Genomic DNA, 16,244 nt, shown 5'->3' on the forward strand with positions numbered 1-16,244 from the left:
ATCACTATGCAATGAAACTCAGTAATGCTTCATTTCATTAAAGAACTAGAATTACTTGACACCCTTCACAACAGCACTCCTGGATCGTGTCAGAGTAGGAAAACAATTTGAGTGTGATCATACTGTACATAGTTCATGAACCTTGTAGCCTTTCCGTTTCTGCAGACTTTTAGTAACTTTCAGTAAGTCCCAACTTGTGAGCCCTGGAGGGGTTAAATTTCTTGGGGCTGTTTTGGGCTACTCAGTTGTAAGATAATTGCCAATGTGTGCCTGAGGGGGGTGGGAGGTGGGGGGCAGGGCTCCCCAGGCTGGGCTACACCCCAGTAGTGTCAAATTGCATCCTTTTCTTGATTCTTACATGTTTGCATCTACTATGACCTGGAAATTGATAACTGGTTGCCTACTTATGGACAACTGCAACTGTGTAGGAGACGTATGTCCTCTGTTGTCTCCTCCGGATGCATCAATTGAGTTTTTCAATAATTTATGAAGTAAACCGCCACACACGTCACATTAGGCCTATATGCATATCTATATTGTTGTGATAAAGTCACTACAGAAATGCAAAAAATATGCAAACAATATATAAACAGTCAGAGTACAATTACAAATCACAATACAAATAATATTTTGCACACCTGATGGATTTTTTTACTCTGAATAGTAAAGATGTGTAATATTATAGGTTCTACCTTTAAAAACCCTATATATTAGCCTTTTATACAGAATGCCAGTGTCACAACAAACCTTACTTTCAGCTGTCTTTGTTTCAACCTCACAAAGAAACAATTCTGTCTTCAAGTTGCATCGGAACTCTCCCCATCAAGCATCTGAACTTCTCCGTCCAGCATCTCTGCCTCTTGTTCAGGCATCTCAGCCTCTCTATACAGCATTTCTGCCTTTCTCTCAGGCATCTCAGCTTCTCTCTTCAGTGTCTTAACCTCTCTCCCTCCAGCATCTCTACCTCTGCCTCAGCCATCTCAGCCTCTCTGTACAGTATCTCTGCCTCTCCGTCCAGCATGTCTGCCTCTCTCAGTACATCCAGCTGTGATGATAAGTTCATTATGTATTCCAGTATTCCAGTCTGCTTTTTGGATTGCGAGAGCATTCTGCCTTCCAGGAAGATGCTCTCCTTCCTTCTGTTTTGGAAATCACCTGAGCTTGCTTTGCGGCATTTAGCTCACCAGAGCCGTTTTCACATATGAATTCCGGACAAATGTCTGGAGAATCGGGTCCGGAAATTGGCCGGAATTGCCCTTTCACACACGTAGCACACAACAGGAGATTGTCCGTGACAGATACGTTCTCACATATTGGAAATATTCCTGCTGGTTTAGGCGAGGGGCGGCGCCTGAGTGGAGCGTGCAGGAGACAGGACATGACGCAAGATGCATGATGCTGTAGAAATCACAGTGGCTGTATTCGAAACCGCCTACTGCATACTGTGTACTGCGTACTACACAAGTATATACTGTATACTGCATGCTATTTTTCAGTGTTGTACCCAGTAGTGGTGTTCAAAACGATTATTTTTATTGATTCGGTTCCTTTCGTTTAGTTCAATAAAATGATTGGAATCTTTGACTCTGATTCGTTCATTTCCATATCCGGTCGGGCGGCATACACGAATCTGTAAATAGTTTTATTGCATTTTAAAAGTTACTCTACATTGTTCCAAACATCATGTCCATTATTAGCTTGCTCTGTGGCAAAACAGCACGTGTGAAACCAAATGTCAATGAAAGTAATAATAATTAAATCGTAATGTTCATTACGTGAAACTGCACCATGCTATTCAAACAATCATGCAGCCGCAAAGTATACTTCTATTACCTTCCTAAAAACGAACTCCACATTTTAACACGTATAATAGCCTAAGTAGCTACATGTCATTTGCTAAAACTAAAAAAAGAGCCACCCGAAGCGAAAAACTTCGTTTTACAAGTTAACTATCTGAGCCCAAACATTTTAATATACTTGTAGGCCTAGTCAGTGATGTCGTATTTTTATTTGTTGTTAATGTAGACATAGTACGCTACAAATGTGAAGCATAGGCTTATGCATCGCATTTGTTTTGTTTTGTAGCCTACTATGTTTTGTCAGTATTTATTAATAAGGACTTTATTCACGTTAAAAGGAAACGTGATGTCAACATTAAATAAATCGTAGCCATGTAAAATTGCAGTTGTGATAAACAACTGCGATACATTGTGCGCACCTAAAATATGCTACTGCTAAAAAAATAAATATAAATATTGCAGTTAGGTGAGCAAAATAATATTTAATATTTGTAATTCCTATAATGTCTCGGAGGGGTTCTGATTCCTTTTTCATTGTCACAATCAATGGCGGATGTAGACCAAGCCTGCTATACTGAGAACTAGCGATTCTGGCAACACGTAGTCACCAGGTCTTCAAAGTCAGTGAATCTTTGGAGTCTGAAGGAACTGGTGAACTGAGGAACTTGTCAACAGCTCATCAGGTAAGTAGGGGGAGATTAGAGTCTTCGTAGTCACCGGATCTTTTGCATTGTCCCACATCGTCAGCTGTGCCGAGATGGCCAGTGGGGGGTGCTTCCAGAGTTTTAGCATTTCAGCAATTGGCTAGTTCCCAGTAAACAATTTGCGTTGGTCCAACGTTGGCCCATTGTCATTTTTCAACGTTGGGCAACCGTTGTTTTTGCTCATCGGTTCGACGTTGGCCCAACGTCACACTCTTTCGTTCCTACTACGGTGGCCCAACCGTTTATCTGCACGGTTGGCCTAACGTCGGAAGCCAGTTATAATCCATGATATTCTGCACAGAGCAGTATTTGGTTACAGAACGTTACGCTAACACCGGTGGTCCAAAGTCGCCAGCCAACCGTCACTGATTAGCCTACCATTTGGTTTCAATGTCATTTTTTTCTACAGCAAAGAAGCATTTGTTAGTCGACACGGTAGTCTACTAGGATAAATACAACATTTTGGTCTTCTGAAGCAGGCAGAAACAATTATATGCCCTTTATGTCCAACATATCACATTTGCAGAAAAATGCTGCACTACACAAGAAATTTCCATTCAGAATTTAAGGTTGGAGAAGTGATTATCTGTATCAACGTAGTTGTTGGAGATATCAAGGAGAGGAAACGAGTGGCCTATATTAGACTAAGTTAACGTGAAAAAAAAAGACAAAAACAATGTTTTTAATAAATCGTTTTTTTAATTAACAGGGTTTTAAAATGGAATAAATAGCTAAAACAAAGTTAAGAAATGTATTTGAAACAATTTAACAGGCTAAACCATGACAAACTACATACACAAACACAAATGACAGAACATGTTTAGAATACAATTGCATTTAAAATACAGTAGGCTACTTTTAGGAACTTAACTAAAACTTGCGTTCCTCGCCTTGCTCCCTCATTCACGATTTTTAGCATACCGCAGCCAAATTTTTTGGCTGTACAGATGTCAGCATCTGTGGCATCTTTGACGTTTGCCCGCACAGCTCCTTAAAGACAAAAACAAAATAATGACTCAATAATGTGTCGTGTCAGTTAACCCCGCTTAAACTCGCAATGATGCGACAATGTAACATACTACAAATGTAATTATTAATGGTCGCATACTGGGCACTACACTGAAAAATAGCATGCAGTATACAGTATATACACTTGTGTAGTACGCAGTACACAGTATGCAGTAGGTTTCGAATACAGCCACTGTGATTTCTGCAGCGCACTTTATGCGTCATGTCCTGCCTCCCGCACGCAATACCCAGGCACCGCCCCTCACCTAAACCAAACTGGAGTATTTCCAGTAGGTGAGAACGCGTCTCACACGGACAATCTCCTGTTGCGTGCTACATGTGTGAAAGGGCAATTCCGGCCAAGTTGCGGACCTGATTCTCCGCACTTTGTCCGGAATTCACATTTGAAAACGGCTATGGACTCACTCCGACATGAGACGGACTTTGTACTAGGGAGCTGGCAGAACGAAGTCCGTCTCATGTCCAGTCCGACTGATTCGGACATTTGCGTTCTCACATACAGCTCCTCCGGCTAATGGCCAGATAAGTTCTGGCTTTCAGTGTGTAACACCCTTCAGAGTAAAGCCGCTATGCCACCCTCTCGAACACCAGGAGGAGGGAGCTCCGTGGACCCCTTTTTCTTAATGAAGAGGCTGAAATCGTAAATATAAACATGATACTTTATTATTACAACCCTAAAGGATAAGGCGAGAGCAATAAACATCCGCACACCCTTACACACTATACTTGCCACACTTCTCAGAGCTAAGCTAGCCCCAAGATTCATAGCTCCGCGTGGTGCTCCTGCTAGAAAAGGGGAGAAGTCGCTCGTCACACGTGTATACTGGTACAGCACACTGCAAGTGAAATAAACTGCACGCAAGCAGAATGTGGAGGCCATGCAAATAAAGCAGATAGCCCAGCACAGCAAACGCAAAAAAAAAAAAAAAAAAAAAATACACAGCAAGCCGCAGAAAGGTAAACCCCCTTTTCTATAGCTGCATGCACAAGCCGCAGAGTGGATTAGCTAGCAATGACAACGTGGGAAATGGTTAGGCAAAAAAAGCAGTTGATCCAGCTAACCAGCCCGCCGAAACTCTAGATCAAAGCATAGCAAAAGGATAGAGCGCTACACAAACGCGCTCAGCGTGGCTACTGGCTAGCTGGACTTACAAATCAGTACATCAGAGGAACAGCGATCGAACATTCACATGCCTAAGATCAAAAAAATAAAAACATTTGAGCCATTATACACAAACAACTAAAAGAAAATGTCCACATGCAATATCCACATTACCATTCCGGCCAGAAACTAGAGAACTCGGTCCGGCACGCACACTCCCGTACGACTCTCCAAATTCTTTGACCGGAAAATGATGGAAAAGGAAAAGCGAACAGTATGTCTACGTCCCCGATTGCCCTGAATTCGCGATCCTTTACCTGCACACAACGGTTACAAAAATATAGTCCCCGGGACTGCCGCACCATGTAGGATAGGGCAACCCTATATACAAATACAGACAGATTAATCAAAAAGCTCTACCAAACACACAGTTAAATTTAAACGGCGCCTACCTTAAACATCCGCGTCCCACACGCACCGAATGCCAGCAGCGCTGCTACAGCAAGGTAAGGACCGCAACCATTGGACCTTCCCTCACTGCCTGATCAAAACTTTTTTTATTGTGTCTGCGAGCCAATAGGAAAGCTCCTTCCTGTTAGTGTGCTGCTCGCTGGCTACAAGTGCATGTCTGAAAGGGGCTCAGCCAGGGGCGATTCTAGGATTCCATCTTTAGGGGGGCTCAGCCCCTCGCTAGGTGACAGTGATTCTTAAGATGAGAGATGGGGCTACCCGGTATAAAGAACTTTTATAATAGGCCTACGTTAACAAACAAAATCTAATTGAACAAGGATCTATGATGATAAGTGGATGAATCTTTTTCGTGGGGTCCTTCCCCATCTACCCATATGGACGAACTGCACTGACATTCAACCCCCTGTTAAATCTGTCATTTCTGTGGCTTATATGTTTCTAACACTTCTCAATAATGGTTAAGAGTGAACAATCACAGATTTCAATAGCATACAATTGTTTTAGAAAGGACCCTTTCTAAATGTTTGTTTATGTAAGTTGAGAAGATTAAATCATAATGACCAGAACTGTCCGAATTAAGTAAAACATGAACTTATGAACTTACTCATGTTTCGTATGTGTTTGTCTCTGGGTGGTGATGCACTAGTAATATGTGGTATTTGTGGTCTAGTGGTTAGGGAGCAGGGAACACCAGCAAAAAGTCATGAGTTTGATCCCGGGGACTGTCACCAATGTGCTTCTGACCAAGACACTTAACCCTCAATTGCTCAAGGGGTACTGTCTCTGTACTGTAGTTATTTCACTATAAGGCACTCTGGATAAGAATGTCAACTAAATGACAATGTTATGTAATAATGTCTCTGAATCACATGGGGAAAATCCACCATTGCTCAGAGCCTGAACCTATAGTAAAAGCATTTGCTCTTACAAAAAACAATCATTCAATTATATGACCAGAAGGACATCAACAAATCGGAGAAAACTTACTTTGATGGTGAGCCACACAACTATCACTTGGTTTTTATTATGCAACATAGGTAGTAAATCCAAGGAAGCAAATAAAAAACAAATGACTGTTAATAAAAGTCAAATATAATAATAAACAATAAATGAATGGTGAATGAAGATCTTTTTAACATCAGCTCAACTCACTCCATTCTGTGTGTGTGTGTGTGTGTGTGCTCCTCATGAGCTCACTACTCCTAGTGTGTCTGTGTGTATGTGTGTACATTGCCACAGACAGGTTAAATCTCCCTTTGGGACAAATAAAGTAACTTAACCAAAACCTAACCCATTTTCATTCAAGATCCAATATCACTATCCCGTCTTAAAACATCTGTGAAAATTATCCCCTCTACTTTGGGAGAATTAAACCGTGTCGCCTGACCTTAAGGGTGGCAAATCTATCAATGACATCTTCATGATTCACTCTCTCAAGCAGCTCCCTCTCAATAGACATCACTGCCAGGTGCTGGAGTCTGCCTTGCCCCATGCTCCTCCTGAGCCAGGTATGGAAATGGCGCAAGGCACTGAAAGACCTCTCACAGCTACAGCTGCTAACTGGTATGGTCAATGCAACCTGAATAGTAGCTTTTAGTGAAGGGAACATATCAGCATCCAGTAAGTTGTATACAGTGAGCATGTCTTCAACAGAAGTACCAGCCTCTCTCTTGTGCCTCAGATAGTTTTTGGCAAGTGAAGTGTTGACAAGAAGTGGCCTGATTTCTTCACTGACATCAGAAAAACGATTCTCAAGTTCAGAGACCATCCTGTCCAAACAAGGAAATAATAATTTCCTTTTAAGCTCTTCTAACTTGGAACAATCACTAAGTTCACTAACTTCCCCGCAAGCCGACTCAACAACAAATCCATCCATTCGTTTTACCTTGCGCCTCTGTACTGAAGGTGGCTCTGGGACTGCTATCTGGTTAGCCTCACATAAGGCCATAGCTTTGGCATGAAGATCTGCAGCAGGGAGTCAGTCACTGCATTTTTGTACGTCACTGTTTGGGCAAGATCTCCTTCTGTAGGTATTTGTGTAAACCTGCTGTTGCAGACAGTAGATCTTGGAAAACAAACAGCAAATACACTGATGAGAATTTGCCTTCAATCCCACAGACATAGGTGTGTTGATGGCAGAGAGACACTCGGCAGGAAAGTTGTCAATTACTGCATTCATTGAATGAATCTGGCATGCCCAACGTATGTTTGACAACTGGACAAGTTCACTTGGCTGTAATCCTAATTTCTTTTGAGTGACTACAAACTTATGATGATTAACAAATGAGACACTAAAAAAAGAATGGACACTTTCCAGCATGCTAAAAAACTCTGTGCCCTCAGGAATTGCTCTGCATGTGTGACATAAGACAAGATTCAATTCATGAGCATAACAATGCACATATATTGCTTCAGAGTGCTGCTTTCGAAATTGGGCTTGCACGCCCCCAACTGCCCCACTCATGACAGATGCCCCGTCATAAGTCTGTGCCACACATTTCAAGTAGGGCTGTGACGGTAATGATTTTTTCTTCCCGCGGTAATAAAGCAACAAATTACCACGATTTGGCGGTTTACCCCAACCCCCGCACAACACAAAAAGCCAACCCATAACGCTTGCATAACTTGTGTATTTTTCTGCAAAATTCTCGGGAAGGCTGATTACAACTTAGAAAGTGATTGCAAACTTACAAATATTTTACATTTTAACATTTTTACAGTTAACATTTTAATATTTTATATTTTAATTCACATAATTCTGTAGGCTATACAATTATGGTGTCTGAAGCAGCATGAACAGGTAGGCTATATGTAGCCGCATTAAAACAGTTTTAATTATTTTACCATCTTCTTATTTGTCATTATTTTTATAATGACAAATAAGAAGATGGTAAGGGAACATTAGGCTAATGGTTTTTAACCATGCAGCATAATTTCATAATTTCAACATTCATGATGTCCGTAGGCTATCTATTATAATCACTGCTTGTATAAAGTGCTGAAAAAAGTCGAAATGTACTCATTCTTTACTTTAAGGTCTTTTTATTTTACATGGCAAACGCAGATGTGCTGAACGGCAAATTTCGTTTTAACCCTTTTGCGCCTAAGGTCACATCGGTGTGATTAGCCGTTTAGCGCATATGCTAAAACTGGTGCGATTAGAACACTAGATTGGAGAAATTCTAGCCAATTTTAGCTTTGAGGAAACGGCGATTTAACTCTAAAAATATAGCAAATGCTAACTGAAATCTATAAGAAACTTAATAACGCAACTGAAAACATAACGAACCATATAAGGTAACACGCGCGCTACATACCATAACAAATAAGTTACATGCGAAAGGGTTAAAACGAAATTTGCCCTTCAGCACATCTGCGTTTGCCACGCCTTTCAGTAATTCAGCCAGGTAGCCTAAATATCCGCACTGGAATTACGGAAGCAAGTTGCAGTCAAATTTGATAATATGATTCATTTGCGTAAGGCGTTAAAGTTTCCAGATTAATCGCGAACGAGCGTTAACGCGTTAATGTTGACAGCCCTAAAATAACTAAATAATTGCGGTGATGCGGTAATGAGCTCAACCCCGCAGTAGGCGTCTCATGACTTCAATACTTTTCATCACTAATTGATCTTCATTTGCAGAGGTTATTGATGCAGCATCAAAACTGGACATCTCTGTAAGGGCTAGGAACCTTTCCCTCAAATTACCATCAGAAACATATCTCACACAGAGTGCCAACTGTTCTGTTTTTCCATCTCTGGCCTCATCAGCCATGATGGCATACATCTTTGACTCCCTCATTTCACTAACAATAGTTGCCATTACCTCCTGTGAACAACACTCTATCATTTCATTCTGACTGGCAGATGAGAGATTGGTGCTATTTGATGGGGGAGCATACCTTTGCAAGAAAGGGTCAAACTGTTTCAGAAGTGCCATACACTCCAAAAAACTGCCTTTGTTGTGGCTTTCAGGCCATGACCTCTAAATGGCATCCCCTGTTTCCCCAGCATACAGGTCACTGCTACAACACATTTCAAGTACTCCCTCCTTTCATTTATCTCCAAAGAACTTGCGGTCTCTATTTGATGCACAACACTGCCTTTCAACAAACTTGCCTTATAGCTCTGCCAGCAAACTACACTGTCTTTGTGAGATTGTGTGCCTTCATGCTTTTGAGACAAGCTCAATGCCTTTCTCCAATTTTTTAGTCCACCATTCACAAATACATCCTGTTTTAATTTTTTTTGCCTAACACCCTACAAGCAAAGCAGAATGCTGCATTCCTCCTAGAGGAATATTCCAGCCATTTAAAACTTTGGAACCAGTTATGCTGGAAGGCTCTCTTTTGTGTGCCAAACTGATCTTGTGGGTACTGATACAGTTTAAGCTGTTTAGGACCTGTGTCTTTGTCCCCTAAATCATAACACATATCTGCAGATACTGATGCTTCAGCTTGCTGTCCAGTATGCTGCTCTCTCTGCTTCTTCATTTTCCTCTCTGGTCTGCTCACTCTCCCTCGCACTTGCCAGATACTCTCCCTGTTCTTCTCTCTCTCCTTGTATAGTAAAACAAGCAAAAAGCTTTTAAAGTAGGAAGAGTCATCCATGAAATGCATGTGAATATAATGTGAATTGAATGCTTTCTTCTCTAAGCTAAACAGTTAACTGTTTTGCCCCCATAACAACCTCATACAGTGTGTCCACTTTCTCACCTGGTTCTTCCAGGTCTTGCTCTCTCTCTTTGTCCTCTCCCTCTCCATCCTCCTCTCTCTCTCTTTGCACTGGCAATCACATACAAACATATTGTAATCAACTAATCAAGTAGTCCCGCAGTTTAGTCAAAGGACAAATGAAACAGCCATATTTACAAAACAAAAGTGGTCATATTTTGCTTACATGAAGATAAATGAGCATCTAACATTACTTTAAACATTATCGGCAATATAGCCCACCTTAAAACTCGTTGTAGGCTAATAGTCAGTAAGCTACTGTAACCAAGTCTGCAGAAATAGACTACGTAATAAACAGGCTAATAATCAATAAACCATTTACATAAATGTCCACATTTGTACTTCCATTACATTTCAGTTATTAGGACTACCTTAACATTTTATTGATGAAAAATCGCCATCAGTTCTGATTGTTCCACGTTAACTCAAAGTTACGAGCGCAGAATGACAATTTGAATTTTGAACAGTCAGTTTCCCAGACGCCCACCAATCAGAGACACATCCGACTCCTGCACGTAATCTCATTTATTTTATTGGTCCATTTGAACCTAAAGCAATTCCGCATAATCTAAGGTTTTAGGACTACACGACTTCACAAAATCATAATGATAATCACTTTATCTTTCAGGGGTGCTGAGCTGAGATTTAGGGGTGCTTCAGCACCCCTGAAAATAGCCTAAACTCGCCTATGGGCTCAGCTCTTATTTTCTGTGGACAATACCATCAGCATCGGGAGATCTTTGTTTGCTGTGAACACACAGTATGGGCTTCAGGGTGGTGGGGGTGGTGGTGCTGGTGGTGGCAGGGCTTCTTTCTTCTCCATTGGGTCTGTGGAGTGGTGCTTCACCTGTCTGACCCCCTCATGCTAGCCTATTTAAATGCCTGTCATGGTGCACACCTGCAGTCTATGGGAGGATGTGGTCAACTCCAGGCCTGGATGCCAGCTGGCCATGCAAATTTGGCAGAGTGGGAGTTTAGGACAGATCGATATTATGTTGAAGATTGATTTCCAATTATACAAAGTAGGTGCAGTCTGTATATTGTGAGGGCAGATTTGCATATTAAAAGAGTAAACTGAGCTCTTGTTGGTTATACAGGTACAGTTCATACTCAAAGGTGTTCTTGGGTGCACTCTTATACAGGATCTCTGTGTCCTTGGTTTGCCACCAAGGTGGAGAACATTTTCAGTTTATTATTAGAGCAGTGCTGTCCTTAAGTGAGACAGTGGTACAGCAACAGGATTGTAAAGCTGTCAATGAATCAAAAATATGTTGATGATCTAATGAGATTTCCTCACTGGGTTTTAACATGAAAGCCCAAATGCACACCCTGTGCTCCTCTCCCTTGGAAGTCCATGAGAGTAGTCACAAGATCACATAGGCCTTTGGCACCATTTGTCTGGCCTCCCTCATGAATTTTACTATAGTGGCCTGAAAGAAAGGATGAAAATCACTATGAATGACAGAAGCATATTGTACTGCAGCAGCGGTCTGCAACAGTTATGACTGTGGCTACACAACAAAGGTAAGCCCTGCTATATACAGAAATAGGTTTGAGGGAACACAGACATTGACACAGTGCTCAGTTTTAACATTCTGGCTCCCTCTGTAATGGCAGTGCCCTCTTTAACTGGCATGGTAGTGTCTTAACTACCATGGCAGTGTCCTCTTTAATTGGAGTGGCAGGGCCCTAACTAGTGTGGAAGTCCCCACTCTATCCAGTGTAGTCGTTCTGAAAAGAACACAGCTTGTGGAGCCCGCTGTCATAACTCAGTGCCTTGTCGAACCGGTTGGGTGAGAGGAGGACTTGATGAGAGTATCAATGGGCTAACATATGACTAATATACACTATATGGACAAAAGTATTTGGCCACACCTGTTTTTTGGGTTTGGGCTAGGCCCCTTATCTCCAGTGAAGGGCAATCTTAATGCTTCAGCATACCAAGACATTTTGGACAATGCTATACATCCAACTTTTTGGCAACAGTTTGGGGAAGGCCCTTTTCTATTCCAACATGACTGTGCCCCAGTGCACAAAGCAAGGACTATAAAGACATGGTTTGATGTTTTCGGTGTGGAAGAACTTGACTGGCCCGCACAGAGCCCTGACCTCAACCCCATTGAGCACCTTTGGGATGAACTGGAACAGAGATTGCGAGCCAGGCCTTCTCGTCCAGTGCCTGACCTCATAAATGCTCTACAGAATGAATGGGCACAAATTCCCACAGAAACACTCCAAAATCTTGTGGAAAGCGTTCCAAGAAGAGTGGAAGCTGTTCTAGCTGCAAAAGGGGGACCAACTCCGTATTAAAGTATATGTATTTGAATACAATGTCATTACAATGTAATGGTCAGGTGTCCAAATACTTTTGTCCATATAGTGTACCTTAAGTGTTTTTTTCCTGGTACTCAATAGGGTAACATACTTTTAAGACTCCAGTTGTCACAGTATCCATACATAGTATGTATATGCAATGATGTTGAAGAGTTGTAAGCTGTGTAAGTTGCTCTGGATAAGGCCATCTTCTTAGAAAAATGGAATCTAAATGTAAACAAGACCTTGGCCACTGATAGTCCAAGGTATGATAGAAATCACCAAGGGATAAGACATAAATTGTGACCACATGAATACACAGAACGGAAAAGGTTATGAGGTGGTGTAGAAAACACCTTTGACTGCAATAGACTGTGACTTCATTTCTTATCCCACTGCTGATCATCCTTGGAATGGAAGGTGACTGAATAAGTGATATAGGGGCTTTTTAAACAAGTGATGCTCAAATGGAGACAACTGTCTGAAGACAGAATTCCCTGGCCTAATGTTGTTGTATGCCACTGTAGATACATCACTTAGATTGTGTTGTAGTAACAGTAGATAAGGTGTGTTGAGAACTTCAGATCTCTCAATTCCATTATTTTGCCTAACATTAAGTTTATGACGCTTTTCAAGTGATTGTCTTTAAGCATTTTTGGTAAAACATCTCCTCCCTTATGATTTGTTGTTTGTGCCTGTTGGTTTAAATATGTAACAAGGTCACAGGTGTTACCAGGGATGAGAGGTCACTCCATTTGGCTGTCTTGGTGTGGGAGGCACCACCATCCATTTATGTGATAATGTACTGGGCTCATCCAACAAAATCATCCTGCACCAGAACCCAGAGCCCAGAACTGTCAGAGGCAGCATAACAACAGCTGGCATCACCCTGCAGTCCCACATACTACTTATTCTTTACACATGTGCCAATAGTTTAGTCAATATCAGAATGTCACATAACCATGTGGCCTAGATACCCAAGGTCTGTAAATTTCTGCTCTGCCTTGATGCACGCTGCTAATGGCTGCTCTCTCCACATTCTTACACTGCGTCACCCATCCGTCATGACATCACCGTCTCGGGTAAACATGCCACAAATGATACGTGATGGTGCATCAAAGTAAGCCTTTCAACAGTGTTTTAGCAACACAGAGCATAATGTGCTAAAATGTTGACTGCAAAAGTTAAATTAAAGAAAGAGGCCAGTGCATATTCTGAAAATTGTTTTCTGGGATCTACAGATTAAAGAAATTCTGGGTCAATTTAGAGCAAAAAGGAAAAGCTCTGAGAGGAAGTCTGAGAAGCTGACAAATTGGGAATGTTGTGTCATTTTTACCACTGTGTTGTCATGTCAGTTTTGCAACACTGTCATTCAAAAGTATCATTAATTTTCTCCTGTCACAACCTAGCTGACTTATACTGTCAAGATGTTTTGGTAGCGTTTCTAGTTTATGTTACTTGGTAGTCTTAGTTACTGTGGCGTTAGCTGTTGAGTTGCTAATTTCCATTTGTTTGTTAGTTTGGTATTTTTTTGCCACAGCCAATTTCTGGTTTGTTCTGGTTCCTGAGGGGGCGACTGTAGCCAGCCTGTTTAATACCATTCCCTAACGCGTTTGCTGTCAGTGCGTGCATCATAGAAGGTTGTGTTTCTTTTTCAGAGCAGGATCTAGGTAAGGCTTTGCTTGGTAGTTTGGCTTAGAGTAGCCATGCATTCTGTTTACTCTGGTTAGGATTCATTGTCAATTTATAACCGTATGTCTTGTTTGGTAGTATTGCTAGTTTATGTTACTTGGTAGTCTTGGTTACTGTTGCGTTAGCTGTTGAGTTGCTAATTTGCGTTTGTTTGTTAGTTTGGTAGTTTTTTGCCATGGCCAATTTCCAGTTTATTCTAGTTCCTGAGGGGGCGGGACTGTAGCCAGCCCGTTAGCTGCGAGTGTGTGAGCCACAAGGCTCTTTAGTAGTGTTTCCACTCAGCGGCAGCTGTGGTGGCAGCTGGAGTGGTCTCGTCTTCCTTGTCTCGTCGTATGGAGGAAGGGCGACGAGGGGCAATACTGCGGTCTGCTCGCTAGCTACCCTGTGGTTGGTTTTTCTCTCAGTCTGTGTGCTCTAGTTGTTGTGTTGCTTTTCTGGTTCATTCGTCCATTTTGTATATCTCCTGAGTTGGTGCTAATAACACCTGTTGTTCTGCATTGTCTTGTCCCTCTCCCACACATACACTATTCATCTCCCCTCCCAATCTTCGCAGGTGGCAACCTTGCAGTTGTAACCTGTCTAACCTTATTCTTCCACCTCATTCTACTGATATTACTGTTGTCATTCCCGGTGGCCCCTGGAACTGCCAATCAGCAGTGCAGAAGGCCAACTTCATCTCTGCTCAGGCTTCCATGCTGTCCCTTCACTTCCTAGCCCTCACTGAGACGTGGATTGCACTGGAGAACACCGCCACCCCCGCTGCCCTCTCCTCTGCCTTCACCTACTCCCACTCCCCCAAACCCTTGGTTTTCTGATCTCCCCCTCGTGGAGTTTCCATGTCACATCCCTCCCTTCCATCTCCCCCATCTCTTTTGAATTTCATGCTGTTACTGTTTCTTCCCCTTGTAAACTGCACATGACTGTTCTCTATCGTCCACCAGGCCCTCTGCAGTCATTTCTAGATGAACTAGACACCCTCCTCAGCTGCTTCCTTGAGGACGGCACTTCCATCCTGCTGCTTGGGGACTTCAATCCTCCACTGAACTCCACTCAGTCTGCTGGTCTCCTCCGCCTCCTTCAGTCCTTTGACTTCACCCTGGTGGAGTCCCCACCAACACACAAGGCTGGCAACCAGCTGGACCTTATCTTCACAAGAGGCTGCCCTGCTCCTGATCTCACGATCACACCTCTCCACACCTCTGATCACTACTTCCTATTCTTCTCCCTTCCACTCATATCCTTCCCTAAATCCTTTGTTCCCACCCCGTTACCCACCCACAAACTTCACACCCTCTCCCCAAGTGCCTTCTCTTCTGCTGTGTGCTCTTCTCTCCCTTCTGCTGAATCCTTCTCACTTCTCTCTGTTGAGGAGAAATCCTCTACTGTCCTCTCTGTGCTGTCTTTCTCCCTGGTCACCACCTGTCCCCCTATTACCAAACCAGCTCGCCTGCTCCCTCCCAGTCCCTGGCTGACAGACTACATTCGTGCAGACAGAGCCATACTTTGTGCGGCTGAAAGGAGATGGCAGAAATCAAAATCTCCAGTTCCCTCTACTCTGAAGAGGGCATGGGTCATGCCACTGCTAAAGAAACCCACTTTAAATCCAGCTGATGTCAGAAGCTACCGTCCAGTGTCTCTTCTACCATTTCTCTCCAAAACCCTTGAATGCGCAGTCTATGACCAACTTTCTCCTTATCTCCTCCAGAATAACCTCCTGGACCCGAACCAGTCGGGATTCAAAGTTGGCCACTCCACTGAGATTGCCCTCCTCACAGTCACAGAAGTGCTTCACTTGGCCAGAGCGAAGTCACTCAGCTCTGTCCTCATACTACTTGACCTCTCCGCAGCATTCGACACTGTGAACCACCAGATTCTTCTCTCATCCCTTGCTGGGATGGGCTTCTCAGGATCTGTGCTCACATGGTTTGAATCCTACCTGTCTGACTGTTCCTGTCAGGTATCTTGGAGGGAATCAGTCTCCTGCCCACGCCCTTTCCAGTCCAGGGTCCCACAAGGTTCTGTACTTGGCCCACTCCTTTTCTCCCTTTACACTAAATCACTTGGTCAGGTAATCTCTGCCCACGGTCTTTCCTACCACTGCTATGCAGATGACACACAGTTGTTCTTCTCTTTCTCCCCTTCCAACTCTCAGGTCCAGCCACGCATTGCAGCCTGCCTAGCCGACATTGCCTCCTGGATGTCCACTCACCATCTTAAGCTCAATCTGGAGAAGACTGCGCGTCTTTTTTTCCAGCAAAGAACTCCCCAATGATCAACACTCCGATCACCATTGAGGGTTCTGTGGTGGCCCCCTCCAGGTCAGCCAAAAACATGGGCGTGACCCTGGATGACCAGTTAAACTTCTCAAGCCACATCGCGGCGGTCACCCGGTCCTGCAGA

This window comes from Megalops cyprinoides, chromosome 17, assembly GCF_013368585.1.
Source record: "Megalops cyprinoides isolate fMegCyp1 chromosome 17, fMegCyp1.pri, whole genome shotgun sequence".
Taxonomy (NCBI): domain Eukaryota; kingdom Metazoa; phylum Chordata; class Actinopteri; order Elopiformes; family Megalopidae; genus Megalops; species Megalops cyprinoides.